The sequence below is a fragment of the Colobus angolensis genome, unplaced genomic scaffold (assembly GCF_000951035.1).
Source record: "Colobus angolensis palliatus isolate OR3802 unplaced genomic scaffold, Cang.pa_1.0 Scaffold88, whole genome shotgun sequence".
Classification (NCBI taxonomy): Eukaryota; Metazoa; Chordata; class Mammalia; order Primates; family Cercopithecidae; genus Colobus; species Colobus angolensis.
Genome location: NW_012122709.1, coordinates 4,256,912 through 4,272,120, shown reverse-complemented (window position 1 = coordinate 4,272,120; position 15,209 = coordinate 4,256,912). Strand labels below are relative to the sequence as shown.

The following is a 15,209-nucleotide window of genomic DNA, read 5'->3' as shown; positions in this document are numbered from 1 at the left end:
CACTGCAAGCTCCGCCTCCCGGGTTTACGCCATTCTCCTGCCTCAGCTTCCCAAGTAGCTGGGACTACAGGTGCCGACACCACGCCCGGCTAATTTTTTTTTTTGTATTTTCAGTAGAGACTGGGTTTCACCGTGTTAGCCAGGATGGTCTCGATCTCCTGACCTCGTGATCCACCCGCCTCGGCCACCCAAAGTGCTGGGATTACAGGCATAAGCCACCGCGCCCGGTCGGTTTTCTTTCTTTTTAAAAATGTCTTCTTCATCTAGTAGTATTTGCTATAGAAGGCTGGAGTACATATTTACTCTTTCACTTTGATCCCAGCACATCTTCTTTTCTTTCTAGCTTTTCTCTGTGTAGATACTTGTGTAAATATAAGTTGTCATTCTGTATATAAAAGTTTGTGTCATGATTTTTCAGTTGGCATTTTAATGGAAGCATTTCTATGTTATTACAAACTACTTGCTGTATATATCCCATCAAGTAATACACCATATTCAGCATTTAGGTTTTATTAATTTTTTTACCTATTACAATAAGGCCATAAAGGTTCTTGTTCGCAAATCCATTTTTATATGTGAAATATTTTAAGTGGGTGTCAAGATTATTGTAGATTTCCAGCAAACAGATTGGTTCATTCCATACCTACTAACATATTACACACACACACACAAAATCAATTTATATCATATATACATGCATATTTATATATAATATATATGGCATGTATAAAATATACACACATATTCTCAGAGCATACAAATTCCTGAATGTTATTATGGTTCCATTAAATTATATGTCTTTGAAAACTAAGATGGTAGATCAACTGTACAACAGGCAAAGACTGGGACTGGGAATGTGAAATATTATAGCACATATCACATAGATGCCTGTGAATGCAGGCCAACTACTCCTTATTGCATCATTTTCTTTGGGAAGGGACAATATGGCAATGAAGACAACCTTTTCTGGACCATAATTTGTTATATGGTCAGTCTCAGAAGATCAAGGATAGAGTAGGGAACTCTAAATATAGGGAGATTTTTGGTCTTTTTGTTTGTTTGTTTTTACCTCCTCTTGCCATATAACTTTGCTAACTTTCTAATACTATTATTCCACACTGTAGAAGCACAATCTATTTTCCTTGAATCATCAGGGGGGGCCTTTGCTCTTTTCAGATTTGTAAATCTGATGGTTTCTCTTCTGTTCACTATGTCCTGGACTTCTTTTCCTGAAGGTCAGAAACTCTTAGTGCTCCATTTCTGTTGAAAGAAAGGTTAAGTGAAATTAACAGGTCATAATGGGAGGTGTTAAGGAATAGTAGTGAGGTTTCTCCTTATACTGGTTTGCTAGGGGTCCCATAAGAAAATATCACAGACTGGGTGGCTTAAACAGAAATTTATTTCTCTTAGTTCTGGAGCCTGAAAATTCAGGATCAAGATCAAGTTCAAGTTTTGTGAAGCCTCTATCCTTGGCTTGCGATGGGTGTCTTCTCGTTGTCCTCTCATGGCCTTCTCTCTACATGCACACGTCCTTGGCTCTCCTATGTGTATCCAGAGTCTTTCTTTTTATAAGACCACCAGTCAGATTGGATTAGGGCTCACCCCAATGATATTATTTTAACTTAATCATCTCTGTAAAGGCCCTATCTCTAAACATAGTCATAGTCTGTACCAGGGCCTCAGCTTATGAATTTTGGGAGGACAAAATTCAGTCCATAACACTCTTTGAGACAAACAAGATTGAACTTGCTTTAAAAGCCTTGTTTAAAGTTTTGATGTTAAGTTCAGACATGAAGTTGTCTATTTTCAGAGATCTGTGATTTTGTTCCCTAGGAAGGATTGTTAACTTTTTATATTGATTCCCTAATTGTGCATGGTGGGCTTGATACTGACGTAAAGACTGGAATATGAAGGACAGAACCCAGGAAATTTTTTTAAAAGGAAAGAAAAAATTAAAAAAAATTAGACTAGAATAGACCACTCAGGAAGTGGAATAAGAATTAAATCAAGACCAAAAGAAAAATAAAAAAGAGTACTAGAGAAACAATGATTAGCTCTTTTAGTTGTTAGGGCCCAGAATGAAGTTTATGCCTTCCTGAGCATAATCATCATTTATTTACATAACAATTATCAATTTGTTTAAAACAAAAACAAAACAGAAAACCTCAGAAACTTTCTTTCATCCAGAAGAGAAAGTCCAAAGTGCCATGGTCTTACCACTCCACCCCATCTTACCTGGCTTTCTGCTCTGTCTATGCCACTTCCCTGTTCCACTCCACACCCAGGCCCACTAGACTCTGTGCCTGGAGCAGTCCACAACCCTGCTGCAAAAACACAGCCTACTCTAACCTAAAGCTCCATCCTATTTCCTTCACAAGCCCTTTCTCTCTCTCCCTCTCTCTCTCTCTCTCTCTCTCTCTGTCTCTCTCTATACCCCCAGCCCCTACCTCTCCATCCTGGGGGTATCACTCTATCCTTACGATGATCTTTGATGTCTTCCATCATTACCTGGAGAAGAGCACTTCCTTTGGTTCTTACATGTCTCAAGAGCCAAATTGTACACGTTTCTAAGCTCTGTCCCCAAGTACTACTTGTGAAATCACAAAAACTAATGATTAAGGATATGCCTCACTTATTAAGAGGCAGGAGTAAATATTATAGTGTAGATATCTGCTTTAATAAACAATTGTTTTAAGTGGTCCCAGAAATTAAGCCTGATTAATTAGTGTTTTGTTGTTTTACAGATCTTAGCCCAATTGTATTCTACAAGTCAAAGCCAAGTGAATTTCTTAAGGAATTTTCAGTTTAAAATAATTTTAGATTCAGAGAAAGTTGCAAAAATAGTACAGAGAGGTCTCACATATTTTTTATCCAGTAGTTTCAATGGTATTATAATAATGTATTAACATCTTCCATAATGATAGTGCAATATCAAAACCAGGAAATTGACATTGATACAATCCACAAATTTTATTTGTATCTCATCAGTTTTATATGCACTCGTGTGTGTATGTGTGTGTGTGTGTGGTTCTGGACATTTATCACATGTTGATTTGCGTGGCCACCACCACAACTGAGACACAGAACTGTTCTATCACCACAAAGATCCTTCACGCTACCTCTTGTAGTGACACTCATCTGCCTCCCCTTAACCCATCCCTAACCTCTGGCAACCACAAATCTTTTCTACATTTCTATAATTTTATCATCTCAAGAATATATTAGTGGGATCATATGGTACATAACTTTTTGGAATCAACTATATTTACTCAGCAGAACCCTCTTGAGATCCATAAATTGTTGCACTTATCAGTGTTTTGTTCTTTATTGCTCTGGAGTATTTTCTCACACTCCAATTTTCTGACACCAGCTGGTGCCCCACAGTTCAATCCAACTCTGACACTAGCTGGCAGTGGCACCAGATTCCATAGGTTCAATGGTTCAGTCTCAGCGATTGCCCCCATTTCAGATGTGAGTTGCAAGTCCCAGGCCACCCATATGTCTGACTGACTAGCTATAAATCAGGGATTCCTTGGGTTGGATAATTTGCTGGAATGGTTCAAAGAACTCAGGAAATCTCTTTATTTACACCTACTGGTTTATTTCAAAGGATAAAACTCAAAAACAGCCAAATGGAACAGATGCATAGCACAAGGTATGCTGTGTTTGTGTAGCTTCCATACCTATCTCTCTGGGTGTGCCACCCTCCCAGCACCCCAGTGTGTTCACCAGCCTGGAAGCCCTCTGCATCTCATTGTTCATGAGTTCTTATAGGGCTCAATCTCCAGACCCCTTCTCCCCTTCCTGGAGGTCAGTGGGTGGAACTGAAAGTTTCAGCCCTCTAATCACTTGATCTCTCTGGTGACCAGTTCCACCCTGAGGCTATTTAGAGGCCCCACTCAGAGTCACCTCATTAGTATAAACTCAGGTAAGACTGAAAAGAGCTCATTATGAATAGCAAAAGACACTCCTACCACTCAGGAAATTCCACGGAAATCTGTGCCAGGAACCTGGGACAAATACTGAATGTGTGTTTGGGATAGAGCACAATTGTTTCGTAGTGGTCCATGGGATGGATATACTACAGTTTGCTTAACAATTCACCCACTGAAGAACATTTGAGTTGTTCCCAGTTTTGGCTACTATGTACAAATGAAGCTGCTATAAGCATTCATGTAGATGATTTTGTGTGAGTTTACGTTTTCAATTCTGGGATAAAGCCTGGGAGTACAGCAACTGGGTCATATAGTAAGTGTATGTTTATTTTTTAAAGGAAACTCCCAAGCTATTTCTCCAAGTGGCTGTACCATGTTATGTTCCCAGCAGCAATGTATGAGAAATCCAGTTTCCTTACATCCTCACCAACATTTGGTATTTTTCTGATTTTAGCTGTTGTAATAGAGGAATAGTAGTATTTCATTGTAGTTTAAATTTGCATTTCCCTAATGGACATGGTATTCAACATCTTTTCAGGTATTTATTTGCCACATATATATCCTCTTTGATGAATGCTCAAGTATTTTTTCTCACTTTTTAGCTGACTTGCATTTTTATTGTTGAGTTTGAGAGTTCTTCATATATTCTAATATGAGGATTTTTGGTCAGATGTGGTTTGCAAATATTTTTATGCCATTCTATAGCTCGACTTTCATTCTCTTAACAGGGTCTTTCACAGAGCAAATGTTTTTATTTTGAGGAAATCTGATTTATTTTTTCTTTTATGGATCATGATTTTTGTGTCATTTCTAAGAACTCTTCACCTAGTTCTTTGTCCTGAAGATTTTAGCCTGTGTTTTCTGTAAAAGGTTTTAGAGTTTTATGTATTAATCTGTGATCCATTTTGAGGGATTTTTGTTTTTTTTTAGACAGAGTCTTGGTCTGTCACCCAGGCTGGACGTCTCAGTCACAAATGATCCTCTCACCTCAGCTTCCTGAGTAGCTGGGACCACAGGTGTGCACCAACATGCCTGGCTAACTTTTTAATTTTGTAGAGATGAGAATCTTGCTATGTTGCTCAGCCTGGTCTCCACTCCTGGCTCAAGTCATCCCACTGCCTTGACCTCTCAGAATGCTGGGATTACAGGTATAAGTAAGTCATCGCATCTGGCCTCTTTTTTTTTTAAATAGAGAATGAGGTTTAGCTTGAGGTTCATTTTCTTCTACTATAGATGTTCGATTGCTCTGGTGTCATTTGTTTAAAAGATTATCCTTCCTCATCGAATTGTTTTTGCACCTTTGTCAACAAATCAGTTTGCTGTACTTGTGTGGCTCTATTTTGGGATGTTCTGTTCTGTTCTATCTGCTGTGTGCCTGTTCTTCTGTCAATACTACAGTATCCTGATTATTATAAAGCCAAGTGAAGTTTGAGGATATCCAAGACAAATATAAAAGTCCTGTGGGCTCAGAACAAGTAGCACCTTCCTGAGAGGAGTCAGAGAAGCCAGTATAATTTAGATACTAAGACTGCAGATTTTCTACTCAGTAGATGTGGGTTGAACCTCAGATTTTTACTGGTTGTGAGAAATTGAACAATTTATTTCTCTGTGCTTCTGTTTGCAGTTCTATAAAATGTGGATAATAACAATGACTACTTCAAAAAGGCTAAATGACTATTAAATGAAAAAAAATCATGAAGATTGCATAGCATTATGCTTAGAACATAATGATCAATACATGTGAACTTTACAGCAGATGCTGTTGGTATCCTGCCTGAGTCCTCTCAGCACTCACCTTTCTGTATTCATCAGCCCAACTTCCAACAGCTCGCACCTGTGACTTACGCTGGGTTTTCTGGTTCCTGGAACCTGCTCTGTGCACAGGTGGGGTAAGCTGGCAGTGGTAAGGAATTTAACGCTGCTTAAGAGCAGCCCTCAACCAATGACTGACAAGAGTTGACCAGCTATCCTGGTTTGCTTGGGACTGGGGGGTTTCCTGGAGTGCAGGAAAACTGGGAGAGTGGGCCACCTTAAGTCCCCAATTCCCTTTGAATTTGAAGCAGATGCTCTGAGTTCCTCAGCAGATTGAACTTCAGTAGTCACAGAAGTAACCTGATTGATCACACACCTTTCCCGAATGGGAGTCCCTAGCTGGCTCATGACTAGGAGATGTCAGTGTCCTCATTCCAGACTGGGCTCTGCAGTCAATGCCCATCTCACACATCCCTGTCCAATGCTCCCACCTCATCACACAGCTCTGGAATTTATAATTAACTCCAAATCGTAGCATCTCTCCCTAAATATCTGATTTCTGAGCTCTAAGAATAATGTAGTTGGAAAACCAGCTGCTTTGTGGGTCAATGAGGGGAGTACTTGAATCTTGGTACTGGCTTGGTAGTCCTAAGATACTTGTCTTATTACCACCAGGACATCCCTCTCTCCCCATCTTCCATCTTTCCTGGGCTGTCTTCTCTTCCGTCTCACTCCCTCCAGTCTCCTAACATTGCTTCCCAGGATCATCTCCAGAAAAACTACTTGCTTCACAGTATACCTCTTAGGGGAGCCAACTTAGGATTATTATTGTTCCTTGGTCTCCCCACTGGATAGCAAGGGGGTTTGAGATGAAAGGTATGTGTTGAAAATTGTTTCTGATATGAGGTGCTGCTGTTGCAGTTACAGTGACACAAGGTGCTGTGGGCTGTTTGGGCAGGTAGACCTGAAGAGGAAGGCCTGGGGGCTAGGAGGAGGTGAGAGGAGAGGCTCTCTGAAATCTTTTGGAATCGGAGGGAGTGGTCTGACTTTATTGGAATCAGAAGGGAGTGACTGGACTTTATCTAGAGTTGGAAGGGAGTCATTTGTGATGAGGAGAAGCAACTTGCCTGTCGGAAATGTTACAAGTTTAGTATCTGAGAAGGGGGCTGTTGCTGTGACTTTAGGTGGAGAGATGAGGGGTGGCTTCAGGAAAGGTCAGAACCTGGAGCTGTTGAGAACAAGTTCAATGCTCAGATGATGGATGTAGAGGTGAGCCAGGCAAATATCACTCAGGTATTTACTGGGGCCCAGCACCATGCCTGGCCATGTCTGCTGTGATGCTGCAGTTCACTACAGTGGGGAAGCCCTTCTGGTGGAATAGGCTGTGGAAAGAACATGGATAGTCCTGTACTTTCCTGGAAAGTTTGGAGAATGGTGGGACATCTGTCAGAGGCCTCAGTGGCACTTCCACGGAGGATGCATGGAGACACAGGTCCTAATGTGTTCCATAATGTGAATATCCTCCCAGGTTCTTCCCCAGCTTTGGGTCCAGAAGGAGGAAAACCGGACAGTGACTGCCATGTTCAAGGCTGTGTCATGGGCCTTTAGGGGTCTTCATTGCCCCTCAGTCCCTCTCTCAGCAAAAATGTTTGGCAAAAGAGCAGATAAGAGCAATGTCCTGACTGATAAAGTGGCTGTGATCACTGATCACTGGGTCCACAAGAGGGTGAGTGAATAGGAGTCCCTAGCTGACTCATGACTAGGAGATGTCAGTGTCTTCATTCCAGAGTGGGCACTGCAGTCAATGTCCATCCCACACATTCCTGCTCAATGCTCCTACCCCATCATACAGCTCTAGAGTTTATAATTAACTCAAAATCACAGCATCTCTCCTTAGAGCTCTGGTTTCTGAGCTCTAAGAATGGTGTAGTTGGAAAACCAGCTGCTTTCTGAGTCAATGAGAGGAGTGCTTGAATCTTATCTCCCTACCTACTGCCTCAGTAGTCCCAAGATATTTATCTTATTACCACCAGGACATCCCTCTCTCCCCATCTTCCATGCAGCTATGGACTTTTAGGATCCTGGTCTAATAGGGAGAAACCTGAGACCTATTTGTCCCCCAGACTCAGAGGTTTCATTGACTGGAGGATGCCCACTGGCACCAGGGGAATGAGCAGGGCAATGTCTCAGGACCAGCTCAGAGAGTTTTCATAGGTGAACCTCTTCTCGTTGTCACATTTCTTCCCATGTCGCTCCAATTCCACTCCTCCTCTGCCTGCCATCATAAGCCACAAGCTATAAGTCATTATCACTGGCAGGAGGAGGAGTTTCTGGTGTTAAGTGCTTCAGTGACACGATCTTCCTTTTGACCCTTCGTGGTCTATAATTTCACCAGTTTAGACCATTGTATTTCAGAATTGTTTAATCATTCTAGACTTCCCAGATCTCCGTGACGTTTTAAATCTTTACGGGTGCTCCCAAGTCCTGACCGTCATAATAAATGAATACATTAAAAAATTCCAAGCTACCCAGATAGTTTGTACAACGTAGAGGAAATGTGCCTTCTGCTCTTTCTTTATCACAGGGGTTGAGCAGCCCCATCAAGAGTACATCAGATCTCCTCAAAGGAAGGAAATGCAGAGGGGAGAATGCGTTCTTCAAAATGAAAGTGTTTCAACTGCAGAGCAGAGGGAAGCTGTTAAGCTTAGAGAAACGGTAATTTATACCGGAGGCCTCTGGCTAGAACAAAAAGAAAATAAGCTTGACCATTAAAAATATTCTTTACAATGTAGACCGGGTACCCAGCAAGTTAACTGATTTGATGAAACATTACTTTTTAAAAACTCTTTTAACAAAATTGATATGAACACTTCCTTATCTATAAAATATAATTATACATTAAGTTGTGAGAATTAAATGGGGTAGCTTTTGCGAAGGCCTGATAAGTATTAGCCACTCAGTTCCTCTTCCTTGCTCAGAAGGATTTGGAGGTTACTCTCAGACAACACCAGGGAACTCAATTTGTGTCTCAAGATCAGGCTTCCAGGAGGAGAGTGGGGAGGGCAGAAGCCATCACTCCATCCCTGCCCCCAGGATCCACTTTGCCATCGCTCGGCATCTTGCCCAGGATGGGGCCCACATGGTTGTCAGTGGCCAGAAGCAGCAGAACGTGGGCTGGGCCGTGGCCACGCTCAGCATGGTGGGCACCGTGTGCCACCTGGGGAAGGCTGAGGATCAGGAGTGGCTGGTGGTCACGGTGAAGGGGCAGGCAGTGGGAGGAGGAGAAGATGGGGATACCCAGATCCAGCCCTGACATGGCTGGGGTCTCTAGGAATGGTATCTAGGTGAACAACGTGTGCAGCCCAGGACAGGGCCCTGCCCAGGGAATGAAGCAAATGGACAACCAGATGTGTCTGAGAAGAGATGTTCCTGGCAGGAGGGAGCTCACGTAGGCTGGTCTAGAGCAGTGCTAAACAAAGGGTGGCCTGGCCTGGGAGCTTGCTAGATACCTGGAAGTTCAGATTTAGCTGAGGCTGCTTGAATGGAGGCTAACTTTGCACACAGTCTGCCAGTGATCTGTGTACTTGTTGAAGTTTGAGAGCACAGCTCTAGCACACCCCCAGGTGCTGTGCTGGGGAACCCACTGGGGTAAGAGCTCTTCATGCATGACCACCCTGGAAGGGGTGAGTCGTGTGGCAGAATCTGAAGGAGTGTGCAGTGGGCAGCTGCATGTTGCAGAGAATGAATGGGCTCTTGATGTGAGACTGAGGGAGGAAGATTCTGGAGCGCAGGGAGAGGTGAGACAAAATTGATAGAAATGTAGGAGGTGAGTGAAGATCTGGACTGGTCGGGGCCTGGGTGTCAACTAGGCATCACACAGGGGCAGGAATTTGATGCCTCCAAGGAGGTGAGAAACAAATATTTCACTCACCTCTGATGGCCAGGATCTGCCAGTGCTCCAGGGATGCTGCAGGATGACCTCAGGCAGGGGTTCGTCACTTTGCCCTGGGTTGTCACCATCTCTCCTTTGCTCCTTCCTCCACATCCTCTGTCATTTCCTCCACAGGCCTGGAGCACTGTGGAGGCGGTGACTAGTGTGCGTGGCAGAGGTCAGTCCCTTGGTGGGGAGCACACTGGGAGCCAGTTCTCCCATTGTGCTTGGTGGGGAGCACACTGGGAGCCAGCCATCTCCCACAATGGGAGTCTGTCCTCCATTTCTGCACGCATGCATATGCACACAGAGTACCTCAGCACCCACATGCCCTCCCTCCCCACCTCAATGCTGACCGTGATGTGTGGGGGCTGGGGGTCCCTGGGACAAGCTGCCCATCAGTAAGTTGGACAGGCACTGACTATGCCCAGCCTAGACCAGGCTCCAGCAGCCTCCTCTACCCTGACTCTCCTTGTGCTGGTGGTCACTGCTACAAAGAGCTGAGATGCCAGAAATTTCCTGGTCTATCCGTGGCAAAGAACCCTCCCTTGGCTCAGGTTTCTGAGGCTGTCTCAGTGTGGACTTACTGGCACCTATTCTAGTCCCTTCATTCTGCCTGTCCCATGGGCCCCCTCACTTGTTCACAGACACAGCAGAGAGAAGGGACCCCTGCCCAGACCTACCATCCCACTCAATCAATAGAGCATTCCAGGGGCTCCCACTGCCTCTCCACACCCCCTGCCCCTGCTATCCTGATGGGCCCCCTTCGAGGGCTCAGTCCTGGTCCTCTCCTGACCCTGTTGGCAGAGACTGGGTCCTGTGATCTATGTAAGCCATCCCCTCCTCAGGGAGCCTTCATCCCACCGACCACCCCTCCTTTTCTCCTGGGGGAGCCCACCCCACCTTCTCTCTGTGGGCCTCACATTCCATGGCCTTCCAGACTCAACTTTCAATTCCTCTCCTCTCCCTTCAGCCACACTCAGGCTCTTCTGGTTAAAAAAAAATCCTGGTTCCAAACCTTTGCTGACATAGACCAAATACTCAGTATGGATTCCCTTCTCTCACTGCACCTACCTAATGGCACTCATTAAGTTATCCTGATTTCCCTCCCTCAACTGTATTTCCCCAGCCTCCTCTCCAGAGGGCAATATTGACTGGGGAGAGGTTGTGTGGGGACCGACAGTGAGAGGGTACCCTAAATCACAGATTATTGGTGGCTCCCCTATGACCTGGGCAGGACTGGAACCTCTGATCCCTTTTCCCTCACACATAGTAAGGAATACACACATAGTAAGTGTCCCAGCACTTGGCAGTCACAGGGCTTCATTCTTGCTCTGGCCACAGGTCTCCAAGTGACCAGTGAGATGGGCCCTGGACAGAACTCCTCCCTCCCTGTCCCCTGCCCATGGATTCTTTCTCATTTCAGATCCTGTGGGTGAACATGAAGGCCTCAGCCCTGCTGCTGAGCCAGCTGCTGCCCCACATGGAGAACAGGGGATGAGGGATGAGAGGGGCTAGTGGGCACCGAGGTCTAAGTGCATTGGTTTTTTTCTATCCCCCTGGAAGCACTTGGGCAGGGACTCAGGAAGTAGAGGATGGCGGGGGAGATGGTAGGTGTGTCCTTTGGGAAATGTTCTCCATTTCCAGACCTACCTTCTTCCTCATGGGATGTGGCAGTTGTGATGAAGACGAAGAGACACTTGCTGCGGACGGGCAGGGCCTGCCTTCCAGGTCCTCAAAGGACCTTTCACTGGCCCTGGTTTCTTTCATCCCAGGGAGTGGCATGGACCTTGCCCCTGCAGTGGCAGCTGCAGGGATGAAGGGGCCAGAGTGAAGTCACCCAGAGCCGCCAGCTCCAGTTATGCTTGCCCTCATCTGTGGGTATGTCATCAGTTTCCCTTCTGGTCAGAGGCCCTGTGGGTTTGCTTCTCCTCACCTTCCCATGAAGAGCCTGGCTGTCCTGTGTCCCGTGACTGCCCAGGGGCAGGCCAGGCTGGGACTCGTTAGTGATGCCCAGACCTCACAGGGGTCTCTGTGACACATGAGTGTCACTTGGCTCTGCTCTCCAGGAGTGCTGCCCCTCAGCCTCAGGACCCTGCCCCAAGGGATGCCACTCTGGCTGTGTGTATTGGATGGCTTTGACCCCAGCAGTGGCCTTGGTAGCCACTAATTTAGATGTCTAGCTTCCCTCTAGTGTTCCAAATTGTTCCCAAACTTTTATGCTTTCAGCCTGAATCCTGAGCTGGTTTCCTCATAGCATAAAAATACAATTTCCTGGCTCACCTGGTCTCTTTATTGAACTTTCATCTCTTCTCATCTCCCTTTCTTCTCACAGGGAAAGCTCTGTGGTTCTGGTCTCATCTACAGTGGGTTATGTGCCAATACCGGTGAGTGTGAGCTCCTCTGTATGTGGCTGGGTGAGGGGTAGCTGAAACTGGTTTCCTGTGAGGCCCTGCAGGGGTATGTGGGAGAATTGGCTGTTGATCCCAGATAAGGTGGAGTTAAGATGTGTAAACACCAGGCCAGGCGTGGTGGCTCACACCTGTAATCTCAGCACTTTGGGAGGCTGGGGCAGGTGAATTGCTTGAGTTCAGGAATTCAAGACCAGTATGGGCAGCATAGTAAGACCCCATCTCTATTAAAAGGACCAAAATAAACATTTTTTAAAATGCTGTTTTTTTGTTGTGCTGTTAACACCAGCATAACACCCTGACTGCTACAGGCCAGGTGTTATCTCACTTTGTCATAATAGACCTAATACCCAAGGACATTAAGCCATGTGCCTAGGGTAAGAATAGCCAGTTTGCATTACTTCAAGGACTGGGCCCTGGGTCTCTTAATTCCCGCTTCCTTCCTGAATGTTCAAAAGCACAGTGTAGCTGTCTGTGCCAAGCTTGGACACACATGCAGCAACTTGACATTTCCCTAAGCCTGGGATAGCAGGAGGAGCCCTGCTATCTCAGAATTTCAGTCCTGAAAATTATTATGGGATGGTGAGGGGTCGGGGAAGGCATTTTAGTTTGGGGCTGGAGTCAGGCATATCTTCTTAGTCTGTGACCCAGAGTCACAGCTTTTGTTGTTCAGGTAATTGTCCATCCCTGCATTGTCAATCCACTTTGTCTGCTTCCTTTTGCATTTCAGAAGTTGGGAGCCTGCAACACCAGCAGAACAGCCCTGCTGGGCCTCTCTAAGTCTCTGGCAATGGAGCTGGCTCCAAAAGACATCTGCGTAAACTGCCTGGTGCCAGGAATAATCAAGACTGACTTTGTGCAAATGGGTAGGGTTACTGTGGCTCCTACTCCCACTCCCTGCCCCAGTGGTCCCAGAGATCCCTTCCCCAGCCAAGCTTCCAGCTGAACTGAGGCCCACAGAGACCTGCAGGCTCATCACTCAGAGGCTCTGGCCTGCAGCCTTTGGGACCTACAACCTCTCCGTTTCCTGTAGAAGCATAGGAGGGCCCTGTCCTTTCTGGGAGCAGACCAGAGTCCTTCCTCACCCTTCTCAGCCAAACAGGGTCACCCTCCCACAGAGGACTTGGTCTGCCATGGTGCTCTTCCCAGCCCCCATCTCCTCCCTGCTACCAGCACTCCCCAACATTCCCTGCTCCTGTCAACAGTCCATCTGCCTGACATTGACCTGAAATCTTTCCTCAGGACAAAACATTGCCATATTTGCTACCCAGCTTTAACCGAGTCCATGGATTGCAGCGGTAGGTGGTGCTTGGTACTTTAGCGGTCTGTGTCTACTTGAGGGAAAGTTCAGGTTCAAGAAGACATAGATCCCTGATCTTCCAGTCTACTAGCTGTTCCCCTCTCTGAAGTCTGAAGACATCACAGTCCTGGGCTGGAGGCTACAGGGTGGGTGTGAGCCCCCCGTGGAGCCTGGTGAGGTATGGGTTGATTGGGGTCAATTCTGGGCACCCCTCTTGGGGCAGCAAGACCTGAGGTCAGAGATTAACACTTCAAAGGCTGCGCCCTCAGCTCTGCTCTCTTCCCTCAGGTTTGGGGAGCCAGAGGACTATGCAGGAAGCATGTCCTTCCTGGGCTCTCCAGATGTGCTCCATCACTGGGGAGAACATCGTGGTGGTTGGCTACTTCCCTAAGCTGTGAACAAAGTGTGTGGCTAAGAGAGTGAGGTCATGGTCCTCAGTGGAAAATGGGGGGCCTAGGGAAATATGGAAGCGGGGAGCCTTAGGACATCATTAGGATCCAGGGCCATGTAAGGAAACTTGCTCAGGAAATAAGGAAGGTGAGGTGTTTGAAACTTTTCTTTTGGAAACAAACATGTTTGGCCACTTCTAATCTAGGCTGATTTCTGTTTGGCTAGTGATATATGAGCAGTCCCCTTGGCCTAGAAGCCTCATCCCTTGCAGAGTTCCTTGCCTCATTCCCTAAGACTTTTTACCCCTCCCTACTGTCCTTCATTCCTTTCCCATGAAATTATAAGTAGGGCTGGATACTTTCCATCTGCCCTTCCAGATCCACTATCTGTGTTTTTTCTTCTCTGTTCCCTGGGAGGCTGACCTGTAGGGATGCTTCCACAGTCCCTTAACCTCTGGCTTCCAGTTGGGTTTGGTCAAGGGGAGGCACTCACAGGAGATTGGAGGGTGCAGGAGAGTGAGGCCAGGGAATTTGTTTCTCAGGTTCCCTTATTGCCTGCTTGCCACATGAGGGCTGTCTCCACTAAAGGCTATGGCTCTTGTTAGGCAGTACCTTCCCCTCTTTCGTCCCTTCAGGTCTAGAGGTGGTAACGGCTCCCTACTGTTGTTATCTCAGGAGTACTGCACTATACCTTGTTGGATGCACTAAACCCTGTTCACTTATTTGTAAGTAATTTTAAATTAAAATCTCCTTGATTATTCAGTTTGAGAATATCAATGTTACCACCAGATCTTTTCCTTAAGATAACCATTTACTTATAGCTTGTATACAATAAATCAGATGCACTTCAAGCAAACTTTTCATTGAGTGTTAACAAACTTTTACATACATATGACTGCTACCATAATAAAAATACAGAACATTTCCATTGCCCCCCTCCAAGTTCTCTTGTGCCCCATTCCACTGGACACCCCTGCCAATGACCCAAGGCAACCATTGATCTTCTTTCATGATAGATTATATATTTTTTAGAGTTTTATATAAATGGAATCATATGGTTTATATGTACTCTTCATGTCTGGCTCCCTTTGCCTAGCATAATGCTTTTAAGATTCATCTTTGTTATTGTGTATATCAGTAGTTCTTTCCATTCTATTGCTTAACAATATTCCACTGTACGAATATACCACAATATCTTTGTTCACCTGCTGATGGACACTTGAGTTGTTTCCAGTTTTTGTTTATTGTAATTATACGTTTTGTGACTATTCATGTTGAAATCTTTGTGTGGGCATGTCTTCATTTTTCTATGATAAACAGGAATGGAATTTTTATTTAAAAAATTCTTTGCTGATATTTTCTGTCTTTTCATTCACTGTGAACATTTTGAAAAACTGTATTTAGGATACTTATAATAGTTGCTTTGCAATTCTTGTATGTTTGTTTCAACATTTGGTTCACTTCAGAGTTGGAATCAGCTGAGATGCTTTT

The 15,209-nt window shown here is 45.2% G+C and overlaps 1 pseudogene; it reads left to right on the top strand.

The window, feature by feature from the left end:
• LOC105503851 overlaps window positions 1-13,727 on the top strand; it is an 18,692-nt pseudogene extending 4,965 nt beyond the window's left edge.
• Window positions 13,728-15,209: the final 1,482 nt, after the last annotated feature.